This window comes from Asterias amurensis, chromosome 18 (assembly GCF_032118995.1).
Source record: "Asterias amurensis chromosome 18, ASM3211899v1".
Classification (NCBI taxonomy): Eukaryota; Metazoa; Echinodermata; class Asteroidea; order Forcipulatida; family Asteriidae; genus Asterias; species Asterias amurensis.
The window spans coordinates 5,578,836-5,603,103 of NC_092665.1; the positions used below are offsets into that span (position 1 = coordinate 5,578,836).

At 39.9% G+C, this 24,268-nt stretch overlaps 1 long non-coding RNA gene and 1 pseudogene across 1 annotated transcript; both read right to left on the bottom strand.

The window, feature by feature from the left end:
• Positions 1-24,268, bottom strand: part of LOC139950945 (alkaline phosphatase-like) — a 446,069-nt pseudogene that overhangs the window by 277,629 nt on the left and 144,172 nt on the right.
• Positions 1,230-3,311, bottom strand: LOC139950800 (uncharacterized). Its single transcript, XR_011787703.1, has 2 exons — positions 3,248-3,311; positions 1,230-2,327 (listed from the first exon to the last, which is right to left on the bottom strand). It is a non-coding gene; the product is annotated as an uncharacterized lncRNA (long non-coding RNA).

The window sequence follows — 24,268 nt, forward strand, 5'->3', positions numbered from 1 at the left end:
CCCACCTGAGTAATATTTTTTTCACAGAACTCGGGTAAATACTGGGTATGCAGTGCTAAAACACACATCGGGGTATATGGGTTCCCCCACCCCCCCCCCCCCCAAAAAAAAAAAAAAAAAATACCCCCCCCCCCAAAAAAAAAAAATGTATATATATATATAAAAAAAACAATATATATGTACATATAATAATAATAATAATAATAATAATAATAATAATATTAATAATAATAATACTCCCCAGGGAGCTGAGAAACATTAAAAAGGGACTGTTATTGGTCCTATGACCAGGGCACTCAGTAAGCGCATTGATACGGTTATTGTGAAATGCGCTATATAACAATTTGTTATTATTTATTATTATTATTATAAAAGAGTAAAAATAAAATAAAATAAAATAACAAGATAAACTATTATATTCGTCCCATAAGTTTGAGTTACGAGTGTTACTGTATATACCAGCCAAATCAGTAAAATATTGCGTTAGTTAATGCATGTATTAAAGAAGCCTTCAAAAAAGTGTTATTGTATTAAAGAAGCCTTCAAAAAAAGTGTTATTAAATGAGTGTTGTAAGAAGAGTTCTTTTTAAAGCAAAATATATCGTCGCTCTTTACGAACCAACAAAACAGCCACTTCAGATGAAATATGGGTTACGAGAAAATCGGGTTTTACGAAATGGGAGTATTGAAACGCTAAATTTTAGAGGTTTATACTCACAATTTCTTGCAAAAATTTCCAGGATGGTTGCAAAGGGTTTACTTTTAACAGAACACGTGAATATTTTATCGGTACTTTAGTTTGAATTGAGATAATTAAAAGTAATTAACTCTTTCGGTTCGTAAAAGCATTTTTTACTGTGCACGCAATCTATTAGATTGAATTGTCAATCTTTCACAGATTGCCGTTGGGGTACAATCTGTCCGGATTGAAAATCAATCTTTATTTAGAGTGAAAATTTTCAATCTAAAAACGATTGGAATTTCAAACTATTAGATTGAATATTTCAATAAATTTTCAATCGAATTTGGATTGAAAAAAATTCAATCTTGACTGAGATTGAACTATTTCAATCTAAAAGTTTGAAATGTTCAATCATTAAAAGATTGAAAATAGTTCGCAATTTTCAATCATTATAATATATTGAAAATTCTCAGTCCAAATCAGTATTGGATGTCAACATACACAAGTTGTACAATTTAACAAAAATTCCATGTCCACAGAACAGTACTCTTAATCCAATGCATTGTTGCTTTAATTCAATTCAATTCGATTCAGTACATTAAACTCAATAAATACATTCAATTCAAGTAACACAGTAAATTACAATTAAGTTTAGGCAGTCCCCAGCTATTAATTGCTTGAAATGGGTTAATGATCTTGATTAATTACTTAGGCCCAATTTCATAAAGCTGCTTAGACAACGAATTGCTTAACAGTTTTCTGCGTAGCAAAATTGTACAGGGTACCAGTAAAAAATGGTACATGTGAGATGGTTTCTTTGCTGAAAACCACGATTTTGCTGTGCTAAGCTACTTTTCACTGTTTTCACTTAATTCAATTTCAGTAAAAAAACTCCCCTCAGTTTTGAACTGTTTTTTAAGTCCAATACTTTTATATTACCAACTAAATATTTCTCATGTTAAGCTCCAAAAAGATCATTTCGACAAACTCTTTTTGAGGAATAGTTTAAACAGGGAGCAGGGGATGAACAAAACAATTAAAAGCTCCCATGTTGATGCTCGCTCTGTACACAAATTGTAGTGAGCATTTTGTTGCAATAATTTAAACAAACAATAGATCAAAACATAATGTTCATCGTTTACCTTTTTGAACCAACCTATGCCCCAAAACATTTTACTTTTATTCTCAATCCCACTGGCCACAACACAATAGTAAAATAATATTATTAAAAAGTTCACAATTCTAAAAATTGAAGATTATTTTTCCAAAAAAAATCATGTTTTAATTATACACTCTCAGCAGTTCCAACAAACGTTAATGAGTCAATAATGCAGGGTTTTAACTTGTTTTATTGAGGTCTTGAGTACTTTAAGGAGGCTTATCACTACACCAAACATCATGGTAACACAGATGGTGATAACCTGGCCATATCTATGTCAATAGTTTTTTTCCTAACTGAATTAAAGACTGTCTGACAAAGTTCATATGCAGACAAACTGCAAGTACCTACTGGTTTGTTAAGAATGAGGTGCCACAAGGCACTCGATCTGCTGCTACTGCTGCACGATCCATATTTGGACTGGTTCTTGTTTACTGATCTATGCAGCAAGTATACCAGGGAACCGAGTCCACACAGATAGATCCTCTTGGAAATTAAAGAAACAAAGTGTACACACTATTAAAGGTTGCACAGAATGGTGACAAAAAATTAGCAGGTTTTGTGTGAAATCAATCTTTTTTGTTACTCAAAAAAGCGTTCTTATAAGCTGTAGGCAAATTGTACAGCTTAGTTATCACACAAGCCGGAGCGGAATACGGAAAATATAGCGCTTCGGCGTGAGTTGATATGGGACGCAGAAGCGCTAAATTTTCCGTATTTTCACGAGCGCGCGTGTGATAATGTATTTATCTTCAAGCAAACTTGGCGCATGACATCGAACACACAATACGCAGGTAGTGATGGTAGCCGTGCAATTTAGGTTTTTATCACCACTCCATTCTGCAAATCTGATTGGAGGATTAGCGCATACTTGAAGATAAAAGAACTTAATGTACATTCAAAAGTGGTGCTTTTGCATCAAATGCTGATCATCGTATGCATTGCTTGAAGTTTGCTTGAAAATAAATTTGATATCACAAGCGCGCTCATGGAATACAGAAACAATATAGCGCTTCTGCGTCCTATCCAACTCGGCCTTCAGCCTCGTTGGATAAGGGACGCAGAAGCGCTATATTTTTCCATTTTCCACGAGTGCACGAGTGATAACTTAAAATGCATCAACTATACCTAAATCTAAATTTGATTAAGCCCCATTTCATACTTCCTGAAAATTCGACACAAATGTCGACGTCACAATGCACAACAAATAATTTGCACCAGTTGAAATGTGTTCAACTCTTGCAAAACATTTCCAGCGAAAACAGGGATGTGCCGTCAAAATTCACTCCACATTCCCAATCGCAGGTTACGTCTTGTGTTGAAGTCGTAACTATTGAGGCGCGACTAGTCAAATAGTAAAATTCACTAGTTGCCCGCAGGCTAATTACGCCGCTACGTTTACTTACTGTTTCCATCCTCGAAAGATGCTCTTGCACTACTTGATATTCATTCTTCCCAATTTCAATTAGTGCATCTCAAACACCACTCCACCTAATAGTAATGAAATTGTCTTGCTCTTCTTTAACAGGAGTCCAGGTTCTAAGTTGATCTGTAGGACAAAATGTAACGCACTTGCAACTTTAAATTAAGATGAAAAGAGAGTATAAAGATTATGTTATTTATACTTCCAGAATAGTGTAATTAAGAAACGGATGCAACCTACCTACAACTAACACAGAAATGCATTGCATTTTAAAATAAATATGAAGGTACAAATAAGATTAACAGAAAATTCACTACAGAAACTTTATCAAACCGAAACAACACTTTATATGAAACCTTATTTGGTGATTTAAATAACTGCTGGGTGTGGTAATAACATCCGGTGAGGGGCTTGGTCTTTCAACATCCTAGCCTGAGCCATTACTGATGACCACCCCCCCCCCCCCCCCCATTCTATCATCTTGAAAACTATGTCAACACAAATGATTTCATTATCTTACCAACTCAGCTCTGGATAGTCTTGGAAACCTGTAATCTCTGAAAAATAAATTCAAATAATAACTTTTATTAAGTAATAATTATGCTCAGCCTGAGTACTGTTTGAGATTCATCATGGATGGATCACATTGACTCTTTAGTCTTATATTATTATATATAGAGGTAAGGAGATAACAAGGTGGAAGGAAGTTTTTGAATAACATGTTGAGAGTTGACAAAGTATGCCCTACATGGTAACCATGGGCGCCGCCATCTTGAACTATTGTTTACTTTTTCCGCTTTCGCATCTGTCATGTTAGTACATTTTTGTTGTTTTAAAATAAATTCATTATTATTATTTTGTGACTGACCTTGAACGAAATAAAACCATGCTAAATAAAACCAAGTAAGAAAAGGACAGCACATATTAAATAATGCCTACGATTTTTGAAAGGAAAACTAGGATAGGAGAAGCTCAACTTGACTAGCCCCATAAATCGGTCCAATCCACTCCGTATCCTTGATAGTGGATTGGACCGATTTATGGGGCTAAACTTGACATGACTTGACTTACGTGTGTACACTGCATCAACATCAAGGAACACACAGCTGTCGTAACGTACGTACTCAACACTAAACATTTTATAATACTACTACAGAGAAAGTCGTGTATTGTCGACAGCGGTGTTTATTACTGAGCTACTCTGTAGTGGTTTTTCTGCCAATAGCGTTATTTCTACCTCCATGGTTAAACTTAGAACAAAAAGTAACATTCGTAGGCCTGTACATGGTGGCAATATTTACAAAATCAAAATGTATAGGTTTACCTACAGGAGACCAGACAACTCGTCCGTCGGACAACTCGTCCGTTCGGACAACTCGACGGTTCAGACAACTCGACGGTTCGGACAACTCGACGGATGATTTATTCAACCGTCAGACAACTCGACTTGGGGTCAAGACAAGTCGACGGATGGCCGTGACGGGGCTCAGCACGGGGCGGGAGGGGTAAAAAGCGGCCTGGGGTGGGGATGTACTGACGACCGACTTGGCAATAATGCAAGGGCGTTCCCCAGGGGGAGGGGGTATATTATGGTGGGTGGGTTTATATCCGGGCAAAAGGATAATTGATTTTTTTTTTTTTTTTTTTTTTTTACCATGACCCGCTGCATTTTCATTGCTTGTACCATAGAGCAATGATCGAGTTGTTATTGTTGTTGGTAATAAAGTAAATAAAAGTAAATCTTCTAATAATAGAGCTGTATAATGTTTTCAGTGGCGTAACTAGACATTTTCATTTGGTGGGGCAAGTGGGGGCAAAGATTAAATTTGGGGGGGGCCAAAGAAGTGCAAGATTATTATTAAATATGTTAACTGATATATAGTTGATACACACCAATGCAGTTCTAAAACAGTCTATAGTCAGCATGTAACAAAAGATTGCGAAAACAACAAAATCTTAGAGAACATTTCATTTTGTATAAGATAAAACTTTTTGACTGTATAAAAGGATTAAATTACCAACTGTGGTCAACAAGTACCAATTTAGAGTTGTACACGGTATTCTCAACTAGGCTTTGTGGGTGTGTAAATACCCAAAACATAATAATATTAGGCCAAGTAAAAATAGAAAAATAGAAATGTTTAGCGTCCCCGCCCGCTTCCTTTTTACAGGACACCTCTTTTTTTTCTTAAGTTTTTTCATGCACATTTTTTTTTCTTTTGTTTTGAAAAAGGGATATTTTAAATGATCTCAGCCAAAAAACAAAAAATCTGAATGTCTTGTCTGAATGCCTTGACCAAACTGTTTCATTAATGTTTTGTGTATTTCAGCAGCAGAAAAAAACCAGTTGATATTTGACATTCATGGCGACCACCTTGAAATAAAAAATAAAAAGCCCCTCCTCCTTCCTTATTTTTGAGAAACCCAGACACTAAACATGTTTCTTTTTTTACTCGGCCTTATTGTAACAAGTGTAAGCCAAAAATACGGGATCGAAATTGTGGGTGTTTAATAATCACATTTTAGTTACGAAACGGATATTTAAAAATAATAGGCCTACCTCTCAATTGCACCGCTTGCTTCAAAGGAGAAGAAATGGTCTAAGCAACTAATTCGCTGGCCATTTTTGTGCTGTAGTAAATTTCTCTGTAGTGCATCTGACCATGGAGGTAGAAATTTCTACCTCCATGATCTGACTTTGTGTTTACGGAGCTATTGGTCTGCGTTCAGACCACCACGTATTTAACAGAACTTTGTCACATCCTGCACTCTCTGTAACCGCAAAACCACAACAAACTTTTACCGCCAATACGATCGCGCGCGCGTTTCCACGCATTTTTCATGTTAAGTTTTCCGTTTTACGGCAGCATTTTATGCAGCCTTAAACTATATATATATAAGGCCTATAAGAATATACTTATCTCTGATTTCATATGGGGGGGGGGGCAAGAGGGGGGGGGGGCAAGGGTTCCGAGCGGGGGGGGGGGGGGGCGCCGGCCCCCCTGCCCCCCCCCCCTCTGGTTACGCCACTGAATGTTTTACTTATTTAATGTTTTAATTGTGTTTTTTAAAATCTTTTATTTTGAATAAATTGAAGACAACTACTAGCTGGCTACACATAGAGTCATACCATGGTCATCTCATAGTCTGTTTTTTACACAAAGTCTCGAGATAGTCACAAACAGATGTTTCACCAAGTATGGCTTCACGGGAACACCACACTTCTTGTGATAAATAATAATTGGTAAATAATAATGATCAACATTAACCGTCGACTTGTCTTGGCCATCCGTCGGGTTGTCTCAAAGTCGAGTTGTCCGAACCGTCGAGTTGTCCGAACGGTCGAGTTGTCTGAACCGTCGAGTTGTCCGAACGGACGAGTTGTCCGACGGACGAGTTGTCTGACATTCTACCTACACAAACAGTACTCACATTCCAAAACACGGTTTTGCCTCGTCGTCGAATCATGGTCGAACTCCAAACGTGACTGTATCTTGCTCACGGCGTACATCAACGGGTCTTTTACTTCAGTTAGTTACGCGGTAACGAAGCAGAAGCACTGCCATCTTTCTCCGTCCCCGGCCCTAGAATTCCGCGGAGATCGAGCCATTTTTACTGGTATTTGCTGCTCATAAAATGTGCGAATTCACTCACACACACACACACACACACACACACACACAAAAATGGCGGCAGTTAAAAAAGAAATTGAGACCGAAATTCTTCGTCACGTGATTAGTGGTTTTGTTTTTTATTGGTCCGATTTCTCAATTGATTTGTTAATGCAGCCTTTTGATTGGTTCAAGTTTTCAATCGCATTATAGATTGAGACAAAATTGAGACGGCTTTCAATCTTTTTCACGATAGACTGTGCAAGTCTCGCGAGAAATTGAACTTCCGGGACCATTGTGGTCCCAACCTAATGGAGTTTTACGTTGGGGAGATTTTGTTCTTTCAATTATTTTAGTTTAACATAAGTTATGACTCTAAAAAGTGAATATGTTCTTGGGAATGTAAAAATAAGTGACTAAAAACAGAAAAGTAGAATCAATTCAACAAATTAACGAAGAAAACTAAAGAAAAAAACTTGACCTCCAGTTTCCGGTTTACTCTAATCAATTAAGAATATTACCAAATTGACGTTCCCATTATCGCTGAACCTATGTGATGATCGCACCAATTGGACGTGATTCACAAACGGGGTTTGTTAGAAAAACCATCCAGGTCGATGTCGAACAGCGATCCTCGTCCCGATAAAATAAATGTATAATATTTACGTTAATTTAAACAACACAATTATTATGTACACGAATTAAAATAATAATTATACAAAAAGTACGTTAAAAATAATAATCTTTAAGAATTTTTTAACAAATAACAATTTCAATACAATTTGGTTTTGTACAAAAATATACTTTTTTTCGAATTAAGTTCTCGTTTTCGCTACGTGCGAGACTTGCACAGTCTATTGGGACTTGGATTTTGCGCAAGACGGGAATTTCAATCGTTTTCAATTGTTTTCAGTCTAAATTCAATCTATAAAACTCAATCGCTTCAAAGATTGGAATTTTCAATCGTTAGAACTAAGAGAGTGTACTGCGTGAAGGTTTTACGAACTGTGGTGCGCGTACTATTTTGTCACTTCGTAAAACTAGTGTAAAGAAAAGTATCATTCACATGGTAATGTTTCACGAACTGACGAAGCGGTAGTTTCGCCCCAATCGTTTATGAATCAGTTGAACTTTATTTGCAGCTCTGCTTTGTTGACGTCCCCAAATATCACAACGATGATTTAAAAAACCTATTAACCTAAACAACAAAATGAAAGTTGTTTGAAATGCGTACCGAATAATATGGACTTAGTAAAATTATTGGAGAAAATGTTGTTTCAAAATCAATGTTTGGTTTTCAAAACTGCCCCATACTAGATGGATCCTGTGGTGTATTTACGTGGAGAAATACTTAAGTGTCAGAGTAGCCTAGCACACAATAGCTGCCATTTTGAGAAGTGGTTTATTCACATAACCTTTGACCTGTATACATACATGCATGCATACATGGACATGTATACATACATGGACTGTGCACTTTATTCATGAGCCGTTCATAAAGTAGTGCCACAGTGATACATTACACGTCCTCCTCACTAATTATGAAGTGATGTAAATGTTCAGCAGTTTACTTTTAATTATTCATAAAGTTCTGGAAAATACACATGTAGTTTGTTGCACTCCTTATATCAGGATAGTAAGAATTCTTGTTTTGTTTTGCATGGCATTTTTTTTTGGGGGGTAAATATTTTTAAAACAAACATGAGTAATAAATCAACTGTTTCACTCCACTTTGCTTTGTTTCTGTTCTTAAGACTAAAGGTTCAGTTTATCTGGAGGTTTGCGTTGACGTGATGGGTAGCGATGTTCACGCACTGGGGACCTAACTGGCACTAGAGTTTTAGGGTTTTGTGTCTCTTCATCATAAGAGGGTTGCGCGCCTGTTGATGGAGTTGTCGCTATCTCTGGTGCTAGTTCTTGTGGTTGATCAATGTCAGGGGTAACACCTGTATCAGAATCCAAAATCTGGTCGATATGTCTGCGCCAAATCATATCTGGCCCTACGCGCACTTCATACGACAGGGGACCGTTTCGAGAGTGCACAACACCAAGAATCCACTTTTCTCTGCCTCGATAATCGCGAACTGAGACTGTCTGTCCAACCTGAAGCTCTCGTGTTGTACTAGCGGATCTATGTGCAGCTGTCTGGTCCGTTTGTTTGTCACTAACACGGCGGCGAATATCCGGTTTCAAAATATCCAAGCGAGATCTAAGCTGTCGCTTCATGAATAGCATAGCAGGCGATTGTCCTGTTGTACTGTGAGGTGCACTTCTGTAAGCAAGAAGAAAGTTAGCGAGTTTTGCTGATGTTGATCCTTTCTCCCCCGCCATAGATTTTAGAGCTTGCTTAAAAGTCTGTACAAATCGTTCAGCCAGCCCATTGGTTGCTGGATGGTACGGAGCAGATCGGATGTGTTTGATACCATTGCTCTTGAGGAAAATTTGGAATTCCTCAGACGTGAACTGGGGCCCATTATCGCTAACAAGCTGTTCGGGAACTCCATTGCGTGAGAAAATGTCACGAAGAAAATCAATGGTCTGAGTTGTGTTCGATGATTTGGTACACACAACCTCTGGCCATTTTGAGTGTGCATCCACGACCACTAGGTACATTTGTCCAAGGAACGGTCCGGCATAATCAATATGGATGCGTTGCCATGGGGTCGTTGGCCATTCCCATATATGGAGTGGTGCTGAAGTTGGATTACGCTGAGCTCTTTGGCATCCAGAGCATCCTTTGGCAATTTGTTCAATATCATGATCAATCCCAGGCCACCAAGCATAGCCTCGTGCGAGTGTTTTCATTTTCACAACACCGAGGTGCCCTGAATGTAACTCATCAAGGACTTTCTTGCGAAGCTTGGACGGAATTACGACGCGTAGTCCCCACATAAGGCATCCCTCATGTACAGAGAGTTCATTTCTGCGTGTATGAAATGGTGCAAGGACGGAGTCGTGAGTGTGAGGCCACCCTTTCATGGTATACTCACGAGCCTGGGCGACTGTCAAATCATATGCTGTCTCCCGAGCTACTTGTGAAGATATCACTGGCAAAATTTCGAGTTGTGAGACATAGAGAAGATTATCTGGGTCACTGTACTCATGAGTGACCTCTGGCAATGGCAATCTCGACAGTCCATCGGCATTACAATGCTTCGCTGTATTTTTGTATTCAATGTCATAGTCATGACTCCCAAGAAATATCGCGTATCTCACCAATCGTGACGCGGAAGTCGCAGGAATGCTCTTTGCAGGGTTGAATATGGATGTGAGCGGTTGATGGTCTGTAACCAGCGTGAATTTCCTTCCATAGAGATAGTTATGGAATTTCTTAACACCCCATATCAGTGCTAAGGCTTCCTTATCAATCTGTGAATAGTTACGTTCTGCCGAAGATAGTGTGCGTGATGCGTATGCGACTTGCCGCTCAGATCCATCTTGCATAACGTGAGACATCACAGCACCCAACCCATATGGTGAGGCATCACAAGCTAACTTCACCTGTAGATCTGGGTTGTAATGTGTCAAAACTTCCTTAGAAGTGATCAGAGTTTTGGCCTTGTTGAATGCATTTTCACAGTCTGCAGTCCAAACCCATGGTTAATTCTTCTCAAGCAGTCTGTTGAGTGGGTGCAGTATAGTGGCCAAATTCGGTAGAAAGCGGTGGTAGTAATTGATGAGCCCAAGGAATGAGCGCATTTGGCTGACATTGGTTGGTTGTGGGGCATTGTTCACTGCGTTGACTTTGTCCTGAGTCTTATGTAGTCCCTCAGCATCAATCTCGTGCCCACAGAAGACAACGCGTTTCTTGAAGAACTCACACTTTGACTTGTTGAGTTTTAATCCGCGGTCATCAAGAACATTGAGGACTCGCTCGAGGTTGTGAAGATGCTCTCTATCATCACGACCTGTCACAATCATCACGTCAAGTATGCACTGCACACCTGGAATTCCTTGGAGGATTTGCTCCATAGTACGCTGCCATATGGCTGGGGCGGATGCTACTCCAAATGCAAGGCGATGCATCTGAAAAAGTCCCTTGTGTGTGTTGAGTGTCAACAATTTACTTGACTCATCCTCCATAACCATGTGTAGATATGCTTGAGTCAAATCAAGCTTGCTAAATCTTTGTCCACCTGCGAGTGTTGCAAATACATCTTCAATTTTAGGCAAGGGGTAATGGTCAATCTTTAAGTTCGCATTGACTGTAACCTTGAAATCACCGCAAATTCGAACTCCGCCGTTTTTCTTTGGAACTGGTACGATAGGCGTTGCCCATTGACTTGTGGCAACTGGAGTTATTATATGTTCACGTTCCAGTCTTTCTAGTTCCATCTCAACTTTAGGTCGCAGTGCATATGGCACTTGTCTTGCTTTGAGAAATACGGGGGACGAATTGTCTTTGAGCGTTAGTTTCCCTTTAATGCCTTGTAACTCACCAACTTTATCACTGAATAGCTTCTCATGTTTCTTGAGCAGCGAGTTGAGGTGAGTGTCTCTCATATCCATGGAGGAGGTTCTCATGGCTAAAATACTTGGCCAGTCCAATGTTACTGTAGCGAGCCAATCACGACCGAAGAGGGGAGGACCACCTCCTTCGACAACGTACAGTTTCTGTGTACAACTCTGTTCTTTGTACTGGACATGTACTGTCAGCAATCCTGCAGGGGAAACTCTTTCTCCTGTTTATGTTTGCAACTTTACTTTTGATGGTTGCAGAGTTACTGTCGGTAAGAGTTTTCGATAGTCAGCCATTGAAATGATCGAAATGGCAGATCCTGTATCAACTTCCATGGTGATCGGGATATTGTTGACTTTCGGTGTGACCCATATCGCTGTGCTCATGTCACACCGAGAATTTACATTGTTGATATTGACTCTTCCGATAAAAATTTCATCATCCTCCTGTTCATCATTTGGAATGTTCTCCATGACTTTTGTTGACTGCGCCTTCCCCTGGTAAGTATGCTTACGTCTGTTTGGATTAGGTTTGAACGTTTTGTTCGAAGGGGTCTGTGGTGGCTTTGAACGACATGCAGGCGCAATGTGGCCTGGTTTCCCACAGGAATGGCAAGTTGCGTCTTTAAATCGACACTGATCTGGGCTGTGATTTGACCTTCCACAGCGGTAGCATGAAGTTGAAGATTGGGAGCGTGATTTCACATTAAATTTGTGAACAGTAGAATCAGGTTTTAACTGCTGACGAAGCTCAACTGCATCCTTAGCAGCTGTTTCCATTGCAGTGGCCATTTCCAAGGCTTTGTTTAGTGTTAGTTTTGCCTCAGCGAGCAGTCGCTTCTGGATACTTCCTGCCCGTAACCCACACACAAATCGGTCACGGAGGGCATCATTCAAATAGTCACCAAAATTGCAATGTTCAGCAAACCGTCGGAGTTAAGCGAGGTAAGTACTGACACTCTCACCCTCAAGTTGTTCTCGCTTGTGGAAACGAAAACGTTCAGCGATGACAAGTGGCTTGGGTGACAAGTGTTGTGATAAAATTTCAACTAACTCCTTGTATGTCTTTGTGGATGGCTTGTTTGGCGTAGTTAAATTTTTCAAGAGCCCATACGTCTTTGGTCCAATAAGGCTGATAAGTGCAGGCACTTTCTTGGCTGCTGGGATTGAGTTCACATCAAAATATTGTTCAAGCCTTTCAATATATGTAGGCCAGTCTTCCTCTGTCCCATCAAAGGGATCAATTCTGCCAATCATTGATGAAGCCATGATCTAGAATGGTAGCTCAAGTTCACAGAATTACATGTAACAGCAATCGGCAATGCGTACGCCACACGAGTAGAGATGAACTGTCAGATTCAGTCTATGTGTATATGTACATACCCTCACTGGTGTTGTAAAACGGATCAATATTCACTCCAAATTTCCACATTTTATGCAGCTACCCTGGCGAATTTGTACATTAAATTTGTACTCTTAATATCACAATACTTAGATCTTTAACATAGCAGGCTAATAATCCCATCCTCGTCGCCAGTTGTGGTGTATTTACGTGGAGAAATACTTAAGTGTCAGAGTAGTCTAGCACAGAATAGCTGCCATTTTGAGAAGTGGTTTATTCACATAACCTTTGACCTGGTATACATACATGGACTGTGCACTATATATATATTCATGAGCCGATCATAAAGTAGTGCCACAGTGATACATTACAGCTGTAACACGGCGGAAATACCCCGAATAAAACATGTACCTTTTCGGGGTTATACCCTTAGCCACTTTACTACATGAATAATTGTATACATCACCCGAAATCCCTTCAGAATATTGCGCTCAATAAGGCCTCTATGGTTTCTGATCCTCCAACCGGAGACGAGCCAGTTCACGTCCAGCTGCGGGCACGCCAGAAACGCGAATGATTTGAATCATGCGCCCTCTTTGTTCACAGTGGTGCAAATAGGCTGTGGAGTTTTTATGTACTGTACATTTGGTTAATAGCGCCCTCTTGAGCCTCAAGTTGAGGGTATTCGTTAGAATTTTGCAAAACAAAACTACACAGCTCACTTGACTCGAACGCGTACGGTTCGATATCTGTATGCGTATTCGTATCCGCGACTCTGCGAAACCTCTCTAATAAGACGGACACAGATTGTACGAAATATTGTGATATAAAAAATATAAAAAATAAAAAAAAGTGAAAAAAAAGTAATGTAATGGGGTAAAACCGAATTAGGTTTGCTGGAATATAAAACTTAAAGTCACCTGGAAATAGAATTGTTTTTCTTTCAAACATAAGAGTATATGCTTACGAACAATAAAACATTGCTTTTAGTAATTGTTTGTCACGATTTATATGTTTAAAAAATATATAAAGTTGTTTGGGGGGCTGACTCCGCCTACCCCTTTTGTGACGTCATTCAAGGCAGACTTTGCCTGCAAAGCGTATAGTAAACACACGTGCAAAGTACATGTACGTCCAAGTCATGAGTTGGTACATTTCAAAAAGTTTTTTTTCTGCATTCAGCAGCAATCACCTGGTCGGCATTGCCGGAAAAAAACATTTTTTTTTTTTTTTAACGTAAAAACTCACGACTTGGTCCGTACATGTACTTTGCAATTGTGTTTACTCTACGCATTACAGGCAAAGTTTGCCTCGAGTGACGTCACGAACAGCGCCCTCTCGGGTCGGGGTCTACTCTTAAATTTGTAAATAACATAAGAACTGATTTTTTAAAACCTTAGTTAACTGTTTATTCACATTCAACTCATCAAAACACATATATTAGTGACAAAAGCTTTATTTTGAAAAAATACCACTTCCAGGTGACTTTAACTCTCAATATACGGCAACTATGGTAGCCTACGTCTAAACGTCTAATGTCACCACAGTTTGTAAGTGACGACGTGCGGCATCTAGCCTAAAGCCCGTGCCAATAAGTGACACAACCCCACATCATGTACGTACATGTACATTTAGCTCAGTATAGATGAGGCGCAAGGGTTGTAGGCAAAATCATGTTCCAAACGACATACCTTGGTTGGCTTGTGCCATACAGACGATTGATTGTACTTGTTCAAATTGGTACATGAAACAACAACTCACCTAAAAGGTTGTCAGTTTCAAGTGGATTGACGTCTTTAAATTGTTCCAAATTCCACACGTACTTGCTGTTTGTCTTGTCTTTACCTGCTTGCCATTCGTCTTAAACAAAACATTATTGTAAAACATTGAGTGAAATAAATCCTTTACTTGATTGTTAAGAGCTTCATGTGACCGAAAGAAAACTAAATGCTGTGGAACTATAACTATCTTGAAAACATCTATAAAGTCAAGGTTTGATCAAGTGCAACTATTTCGATGAGAGATACTTCTACAAGAAAACAAACTTTAAACAGAACAAAAAAATAAAAAAAAAAAATAAAAAAAATAAGACGAATAGATTCATTACCATTAAATAAGTTCATCTGGATTGCGGAAGTATATTAAATTAAAGATTCGTTGTTACAAATCCAAAATTATGTATGATGTTACTTACATATAATTTACAAAGCTCCTGGCTTAGGAGTGAAACGTAACTAATAGTACTAAATTATATGTAAAGTATACATCATACATAATTTTGGATTTGTAAAAACGCACCATGCTGTCTCTGTGGTAATGTCAGCGCCTTGTGGCTCATGGACAGTTATCGATTCACCATTATCGACTTACCAATATTGATTTACCATGGTCGTTTCAACATTATCTTTTCCCATTATCGACTCTCCATTTCTGATACACAGTTATATTTTTACGACTATCGGTTCACCGTTATTGATTCACAAATATTATCGAATCACCATTCTCGATTCACCAACATCGAGTAGTCGTTATTGGTTTACAAATATCGACTCACCAATATCGACTAATTATTTTCGATCAAATTATTGATTCACCATTATCAATTCAGCATTTTTGATTTCAGTAGCTCGGTTTCTATGGAATCTGGATGGGATCAGAAGCTGTTAAAGCAAAATGGTGCAATAGTCATCAATAATTGGGTTTAAGTTTTATCAGGTTTACAAACCAATGAGATTTCGTCCATCATTTCTAAATCCAGCTTTAGAAGAGTCTTTAGGATACTCTGGGTCGGCAGCTTCTCTCGGTAACATTTCCATCCTTCCCCCACCCATTATAACCTGGCATAGATTCATGAAGAATTAGTATAAAAATGACCGTACCATGAAGTTGGTGGTCGGCATGCAGCAATGACTAGCAGGAAGGGTATTCTAGGAAGCTGCTTCTTAAATAGACGGACACCTAGCCTTGACTCAAGGCTGTTGGCGTAGTGTGCCCCGGCCCGGCGCGATTCGGCAGTCTGCACGCTGTGCATACACGAACAATGTACATGTATACAGTACATTGTATGTACAGTACATTGTACAGTGAGAACTGTATAGCGAAGTCGTGAGTACGGTCGTGTCTTTCTACTTTCAACCTCGCACACGTGGCTCAAACAACAGCCTTGATGGGTCTGTAACAGCTTTATCGGAATTCCGATAAAAGGGCGTGCATGATCTGGGCATGTCATTCTAAACATTGGCCAATCACAAGCGCGATTGAGAATGACGTATTACTGCTAGCAATCATGCCACGTCCATGTGTGTATGTTTGTGTGTGTAACGCTGTACGCTAGCTAGCTGTATGGACATGAGCGTGGTGTCACTATGGTGTATAATGGGTCTGAATGCGCTGCCGGACGGTACTCGGGCTACCGATGTGAGCCGGACAAGCCTCGCTCGGTCGGTACGGTGTCAAAAAACTTCAAAGTGAGGAGGGGTTCCTTGGCCCCGTTGTCTTGTGTTTCATTATAACACGAGGACTAGCATCAGTACAATGTAGCTGGTAGATTTGTCCCTGAATGGGAAGCTGCTTTACTATAAGTGTAACGTTGTAGTGTAGTAGTATGGCAAGAGTTAGTTTATGAAATTGATCTTTACTTATAGTTGTTGTTCAGCCACACGCCATCTTCTACCGTCTGGTATGTTTTTGACCAACACATAATTTATTTTCGATCCCCAACTTTGATTTACTGCGAGAAACGTAACGCATAGTATGTGTAGACAAAATAAACAGCTGGGTTTCTTATCTCATCTGGTCTGAAATGGGGAAAACAGAATCTTATTAAATGTTAGTGCTTCAAGGGGATGGGGTATGCCCAACATAATTCTAACCAAGTAGCCATTGCCGGAAACCCATGACACCTTGATACTTTTTGAACTTTTCTCAAACACACTTCACACACTGTATGGTCCCATTTTCTTCCTTCGTATTTTTAAATCCATGATTGGTGCATTAAACTTGGTTGTTTTATCTTGTTGAAAGCTTCTGCAGTTGTGCCACGATGTAGGCTACTGTTGCAAATTATACACCATTGATTTACACAACTTTGTTTTAGGGTAGGGATTTCTTCCTCTCGCCCGCCGCCATTGCATTTTTTTGCACAGCAGCCACGGCTTGTTGTTTACGTCGGAGCACGTGCGTGTGCTTGCAGAACGTTGTGATTGACATCGCAGCAAGAGTTTATAGGTCAACCAACAACCAATGAGAACGGGTTGTTAGTAAATATTACCATAATGAGCTCCGCCCTAAATTTTGGCAGTTACAAAACCATCAAGGCGCTACTTAGAAGTACTCATGATGTACCATACGTGTACCATACAGATGGTACATGTAATGTACAAACATACAGTAGGTATGTGTGTGTACATACGCTGTACACGTATTATATGCACTGTGTTATGTATGGGGTGCGCTGGCGGAACTCAGCGACGGGGACTGGGATTTTGCAGGTCGCGGCTGGCTGTAGCGCCTTGATCAAGGCTAACGGACACCATGCATAAGGTGATACTGACAAGTTTGAAATAATGGCTTTCGCCAACCTTTCATTATGTAGCACGCTTGAAAAATTCTATAAATTGATTAACTGTTCTATATCGTTCTAATTTAACATCTATTATGTTCTATATCGAGTGCTTCCAGCTACCTGTTTCAGTGCCGGTCAGTTTGTGAGATACTTTGATTCAAAAACCATAACACCCATGACAGAGGGTGGCGAATAATCAAACGGTACATTCAGAATAGTGAACGCAAACACTGGTTTGTGTCAATGTTGCAGATTGTACCTGTGTATCCTGTCCGAGTGTTATGAGTTGCTGTGAGCGATGTCAATGCAACCGATGTCAGTTTCCTTCTGCGGTATATCAGAGTCACACACCCAGTCTCGATGGGGCGAATGTGCGTAAAGTGCGGCAGGGGTAGCGTGTGTCACACGGGCAGTGCTGACGAATCCCGTTGCCTTGCCTTTAGAAAGCACACAAAGCAACGAAAACCTAATTTATTAGCTATATTATATTCGATCGATACAATTTCAAGAACACAAGATTAAAATTATTACAAAACACATGACAACAAATCAATGAAAGTAAATCATAATTATTATACACATATTGACTGGCAATGAGGTAATTGTACGTCTACCCCCGAGGGACTTTGAGTGACCAGAAGAGGGACCTATTTCCCGAGGCTGAAGGCCAATGGAAATAGGCACCTCTTCTGGTCACTAACATGCCCGAGGGGGGAATAGACGTACACTAGTACCGAATTGTGTCGGTCTTAAATGTGAAATAAGAACAACACGTGGAAAAGAAAGGATGTTTTGTAGTTGCTGTTCACGGTTCAAGTCAAGAGAGGGCGCTGTAACCGGGCACTATTTTCAAAGAGCTAGTTCCCGCAAAACACATGCGCCGATCACTAGACTAAGCTCATCCCACGAGACCGTGTTCAGCCAACCAGAATACAGAAAAGGCAAGAGGTGTGTTATAAAACATTATATGAATATGTTGACGTTCTTTAAAACTTACCAGACTTTTGAGCAGATATCATAACAGACTCCACATTAGCATTGAGACTAGATTTACAATCTCCTTTAATAGCAGAATCGTCTAGCCCTATCACTGCTGTCTTGGTTTTAACACCACTAAAATAAGCAGTAGCCGTACCAGCCGAGTCCGGTACTTGCCTGTCGGTATTGTACGTCTAGAGGATGAAAGAGTGCAGGAAATATTCTCAGACTAAATGCTCCGTATGTTTGACCACGTGGGGCGCACTCAATATAGTGGGTGCGTTCGTTTAGCTTCCCTGGGTCGACCCCGATCTGCCCCGGTACGTTCGAATAGCTTTGACGGGGCTCATCCGGGTCAGCCCCCATCCCCCCCCCCAATGCCCTGCTTGTGGAGTGGGTCACTTGGGGTGACCTGAGGTACATGCCATCACCACGAGAGGGTGAGTGTGTTCGTTCGATTAGCTCTTGTCAGGGGTTCACCCGAGTGAGCACCACGGGGTCGACCCAGGGAAGCTTATCAGGCACACTAGCCTTGCTAAAGGCAGTCGCGTTATTCGCTCCGAAAAGACGCCGCTGTAAACCCACCCGTATACCCTGTGCGTGGTGCGTGCGATTAGACCGCATGACCCACCCGTATACACACTGTCACATCGTACGACTACTGTGCACATAAGTCATCCGCACTCATACCACTAACCGCATGCGGAGGCCGTCAGGCCGACAGCCTTGTATGTCGGTATACTTTGTTTTGCTGTTATGGTTTTTCAGCATAATTGTATGAGGAGTTGTAATAAGATTTGTTTAAAAAAAATCTCCTCGAAAACCTAATAGTTACGAAAGCCCTCCTGAAAAAAACAACGATGTTTAAATCTGTGATAACGGCTTGATTCGTCATAATGGATTCACCAACGCCTCCCCTCCCATCCCTACCCCCACTCCTCCCCGCGTAAATAGCGGATGGCGTATCAGCGTTACAAATCCTTAACGATTGAATGTGCATACAATCTAATTACATACACGTTTTGATGATTCCGTAATGATGAACTGTAAATTGTGATAACCGAATCAAAATATCTTGGCGTTTTTTTTTAGCACTATTCGAAATAGTTGATCCTCAATGTACACGTTCTTAATAAATTGTAGGCCTCTCATTGACATGCATGGAGTATTTATTAAATTACTGGGCCCTCGACTTCTTCAATGCTATTTATTTATTCAACAATCTTCTCCTGCATTTACAGATATTTGTTTGTTCATAACAATAAGTAAAACAATGAAAAAGGGGAGTGGTACGAGGTCTTAAGCGTTTGTCTAAAATCAACAGTATCTTAGGCCCCGTTCCCACTGGACCCCGCGTTAATTTGGCCGTAAACAAAAGACTAAGCCGAAGGCAGGCCGGGTCCTTCATCTACGACCACGACCCCGCCAGTTTGAAACGAATGTTCAAGACTATGACTTAGCACAATTTATTCTTACTAATATAGCAAAGCCATTTTTGGTTTACATGAATAGGCCCAAAACAATTGGAATGGACTTGTAAGTTCAAACTTGTGTTAAATAAATCCTGATCAAAGTTTGTATAAATCTCTCATAATATGCATTTGCAACTTGTCTGTACTCTGAATGTAGCTGGGGGCAAATGTGTGTAAACACCGTTTGTAATGTTGTCAAAGACCAGTGTTCACTCTTGCCGTATCTCAACTATGCATAAAATAACAAACCTGTGAAAATTAGAGCTCAATTGGTCGTCGAAGTTGCGAGATAATAATGAAAGAAAAAATACCCTTGTAACACGAAGTTGTGTGCTTTCAGATGCTTGATTTCGAGACCCTCAAAATCTACTTCTGAGGTCTCGAAACCAAATTCGTTGAAAATTACTTCTTTTTCGAAAACTACGTCTCTTCAGAGAAAGTCGTTTCTCACAGTCTTTCATACTGCCAACAGCTCCCCTTTACTCGTTACCAAGTAAGGTTTTATGCTAATTTGAGTAATTAACCAATAGTGTACACTGCCTTTAAGCACATTTTGACGATTTTGAGATTTTCAATATATGAACGAGTCCTTTATGTCAAAGAAGTTGCCCAAGATGGGGACAGAATCTCCGGGGACAGATTTCCATGAGACACCGGCCCAAGGCGGAATCCTGCCATACGTGTTTTTTAAAACAATCAAAATTACTTCAATCTCATCCAAAAGTTCATTTGATTGTTTTTGATTTTTGTGGTTTGTATTGATTGTTTTTGCTCCATTGAATATTCTTGTTTCCCAAAAGCATTTGTGCGTTTCGGTGGTAGTATACTCTGAGAAAACAAAGAATACAATTGAAAATCAGTTTTGAAATACCCTTTAAGGGCAAAGGCAGGACACATTAATAGGTAACTCTCAACCACTAGTGAGTCTTTCCACTTGGTGTATCTCAACATATTCTTAAATTAACAAACCCTTGAACATTAATTTGAGCTCAATTGGTCGTCGAAATTGCGAGAGAATAATGGGAAAATCACCCCCGTCGCACAAGTTGTGTGCTTTCAGATGCCTTCAGTTTGAGACCTTAACAACTCGAGACCTTAAATACTTCTTTCTCAAAAACTAGGTTTCTTCAGAGAGAGCCGTTTCTAACAATGTTTTATACTATTAACATTGCTCATTATCAAGTAAGTCTTTATGCTAGCAATTATGTTGAGTAATTACCTATGGTGTCCAGTGCCTTTAATGTTGCTCTGTTGGTGGCGCACTCTACTATAAATACATTGTCATTGCATTTCGATTTCGGAAAAAAGAACCCACTGAGTTAGTGTTAGTAAACATATACTTCAAAAGAGTGGAAGCACGAAAGAGATCCATCTGAACAGTATAAATATTGCGTACACAGTTCTTTCTTTGATAATAAACTTGCACTTTAACTCACAATCATTAGGGAAATACATCAATTGAGCGGAAATAGAAGGAAAACGGCCAGGAACTTCAGGAAGCAATCACACAGTGCAACCCAGTAGGGCGGATATACATGTAAAAACACCATACCATTAAAGCGTGTACAAATTGATCTCCGTTGGTAACATACAGCCTCATCCAAACCAGTGATAGAGTAAGTCACTGCTTTCAATTAGTGACTTTACCACAAACACAATGTAGTGTAGAGTTTTACACCATTGGTATCCATTCAACATACAGCCTCATCCAAACCAGTGATAGAGTAAGTCACTGCTTTCAATCAGTGACTTTAAACACATACATGTAGTGTAGAGTTTTACACCATTGGTATCCATTCAACATACAGTATCATTCAAACCAATGGTAGAGTAAGTCACTGCCATAAATCAGTGACTTTAACACGGTATTGATCCACAATTGTAACATACAGCCTCGTCCAAACCAATGGTAGAGTTAGTCACTGCTTTCAGTCAGTGACTTTTACACGTATCTATGATTGGCTGCTCATCGATTGTCAATCAAATATCAAAGTAGACTGATGAGCTCTTCAATGAAAATACAGCAGTATTTAAACGCGCTGCACCAGCAGCAGTGCTCATAACAACTTTGCATCTTATCGGAAGAGAGAAACTGAGAAAGTTTGTACTACAATAACACAACATCAAGGTAAGTGTTTCTCTTTATACTGTCGGACCCGGACTTTGGCTTCTAGATGCATGCGGTGTATTTTAGGGTAGCCTATTATTTCAAGAAGATTGCAGTTTTGGTCAAAGAAGGGGCACCACTCTACCCAATAAAGCAGTAACATTTACGGTGCTTTACCTGGCAGCTGGTGCCAGGTAAAATGCAGTAAATTTCACAGTAGCATTTTTGTAAATTGTGCCTTGAGGGGGTAGTTTGCTAAACTTCACTTTGAAATTTACTGCACTTTTAATACCTAGCACCCTGGCTGCCAGGTATACAAAGCACCGTAATTTTGACGGATTATTTTTAACAGCGTATTCAGCTGAAGTTCTCATGTAGTGTTTGTGTCACTTGCTCTCTGCCAACATTAGTGTACTGTGGTACTGTTTGGTGGTACAGACTGTAATGCCGTTGCATTTCCCGTTTTGGAGCAGCAAGTTCCGCTGGTATTCTGTACATTGTCTTGTTCAAATAGTGGGCAATAAAAGTTTACCTAGACAGTTTCAGTTGAATGTGCATGATATTCTGCTCGTTTTAATGTGTGTGTACTCTTCATTCAAAAGCTGTCAACAAAAAAAACAACAAGTACTGATGAAATGGCATTGTGTGACATGAACACTTTGTTATTTTGTTTTACAAAAACAAAACAAGATTGAACATAATGCAACACTTTCACAATTATTATGGTGATCGGTGTTTTGTACAGCCGACGTGGGGAAGGGCAACCGAGGTGAAGCCGAGTTTGGCTGTTTTCTCCAAAAGTTTACCCAAAACCTGGACCCCGTCACGGCGGAGCATGCAACATTAATTGTTTTATTTTACCATGATATCGATTCCTCTTGTTTGGGGACAAATTGTTACGATCCTCCATTATTGATACGACAATAGTGACACAGTTTAAAACTATGACAGCATATTTTGTAAGCCAAAACATGGTGGCACACTGTTTAAGGTGTTGTCACTTGACGTTTTAGCCATCGTATGTCAACGTATGAAAATTTTAGCGAGTACGCTGGCGTACGTCGATTAATTATGGGTGAAGGCCCCGTCACACCTTGACGTTTAAGCCAGCGTATAGCGACGTATGACAATGTTGGCGACTACCCTGGTGTACGTCAAATAAGTTATGGATAACTTTGTATAAGTTAAGAGCATGATGAAACACGCTGATATACACGTCGATGTAAGTCGTGTGGCTCATGAAGGCCCTGTCACACCTTGACGTTTTAGTCAGCGTATGCCGACGTTTGCAAATTTCTCTAAAACGTTGGCATACGCTGAACTATCGATGGATTTTTCAATTTTGAGTGTATACGAAGCGTATTCATAAGGAGGTGGACGGATGCATACCGTAGAAGTAACTTACACAGAGCGTTTTCATAACGAATGCTTAGCGTGTTGACGGCGTTAACAACTTATGTTCTACGATGGTCCAACTATTGCATAGAGCGCGGGGGCAGCGTTTTGCCGACGATCACATACAGTAGCCTATAAAGAGGGTGCCTCTCAACGATTGAAATAATAACTGCACTTGACATCGTATTAATCCTCATGCGAATCCAAATTGTATATACCGATTCACATAACTCTGCCAATACACCATTACATGGTAGCTGTAAGTTTAGAAACAAGTTTAGTAACTAGTTATGTGGTCATCCGGAACACGTCAAATACGTTCGACGTAAGTTACTAATACGGTCTGCATACGTCCAACTCGTTATCAATAGGCTTTGTATACGCTCAAACTTGAAAAGTCCATCAAAAGTTCAGCGGATGCCAACGTTTAAGAGAAATTGTCATACGTCGGCATACGCTGACTAAAACGTCAAGGTGTGACAGGGCCGTAAGTTAAGATCACGCCTAAATACGCCGATAAACGTCTTTGTATTATGCTTTGGACCTATGTCGAAATTATTTGACGTGTTCCGCACTACCACTTTTGATGAAATTAAGTAATGGCAGCGTTTTTGGGAAATCGGTATACACAAATTGGGTTCGAAGGAGAATACAGTGATGCCAAGTGCAGTTATTATTTCAAACGTCGAGGTACCATGCAATACGCTGCCTCGCCGCGCGCTATGCAGTAGTTAGACTATTCGTAGATATCGTATCTTTTTACACGAGGAGAAATCCTCACAATGTAGACAAGTTGAGGAATCTTTCTTGGATTATAAAATGAGCGAAGTGATACGGACAGGAGCTCAATGTATAGGGTGTTGGTTTTATCTCAAACAATCACTGTGTTGCACCATCTCTTGTTGATATAGAGGCATACGCGCCTCATCCTGTCTCTTCCCTGTAATTTTGTAATCTCTGTCAAGTCGAATCCGAGATCCAAAGCGGCTGAGATCACTACTCTGGGTTGTATTGTCTAACCATGTCTCAGTGAAGGATACCACAGTCTCTGTGTTTACGCATGTGATTAAACGAGCT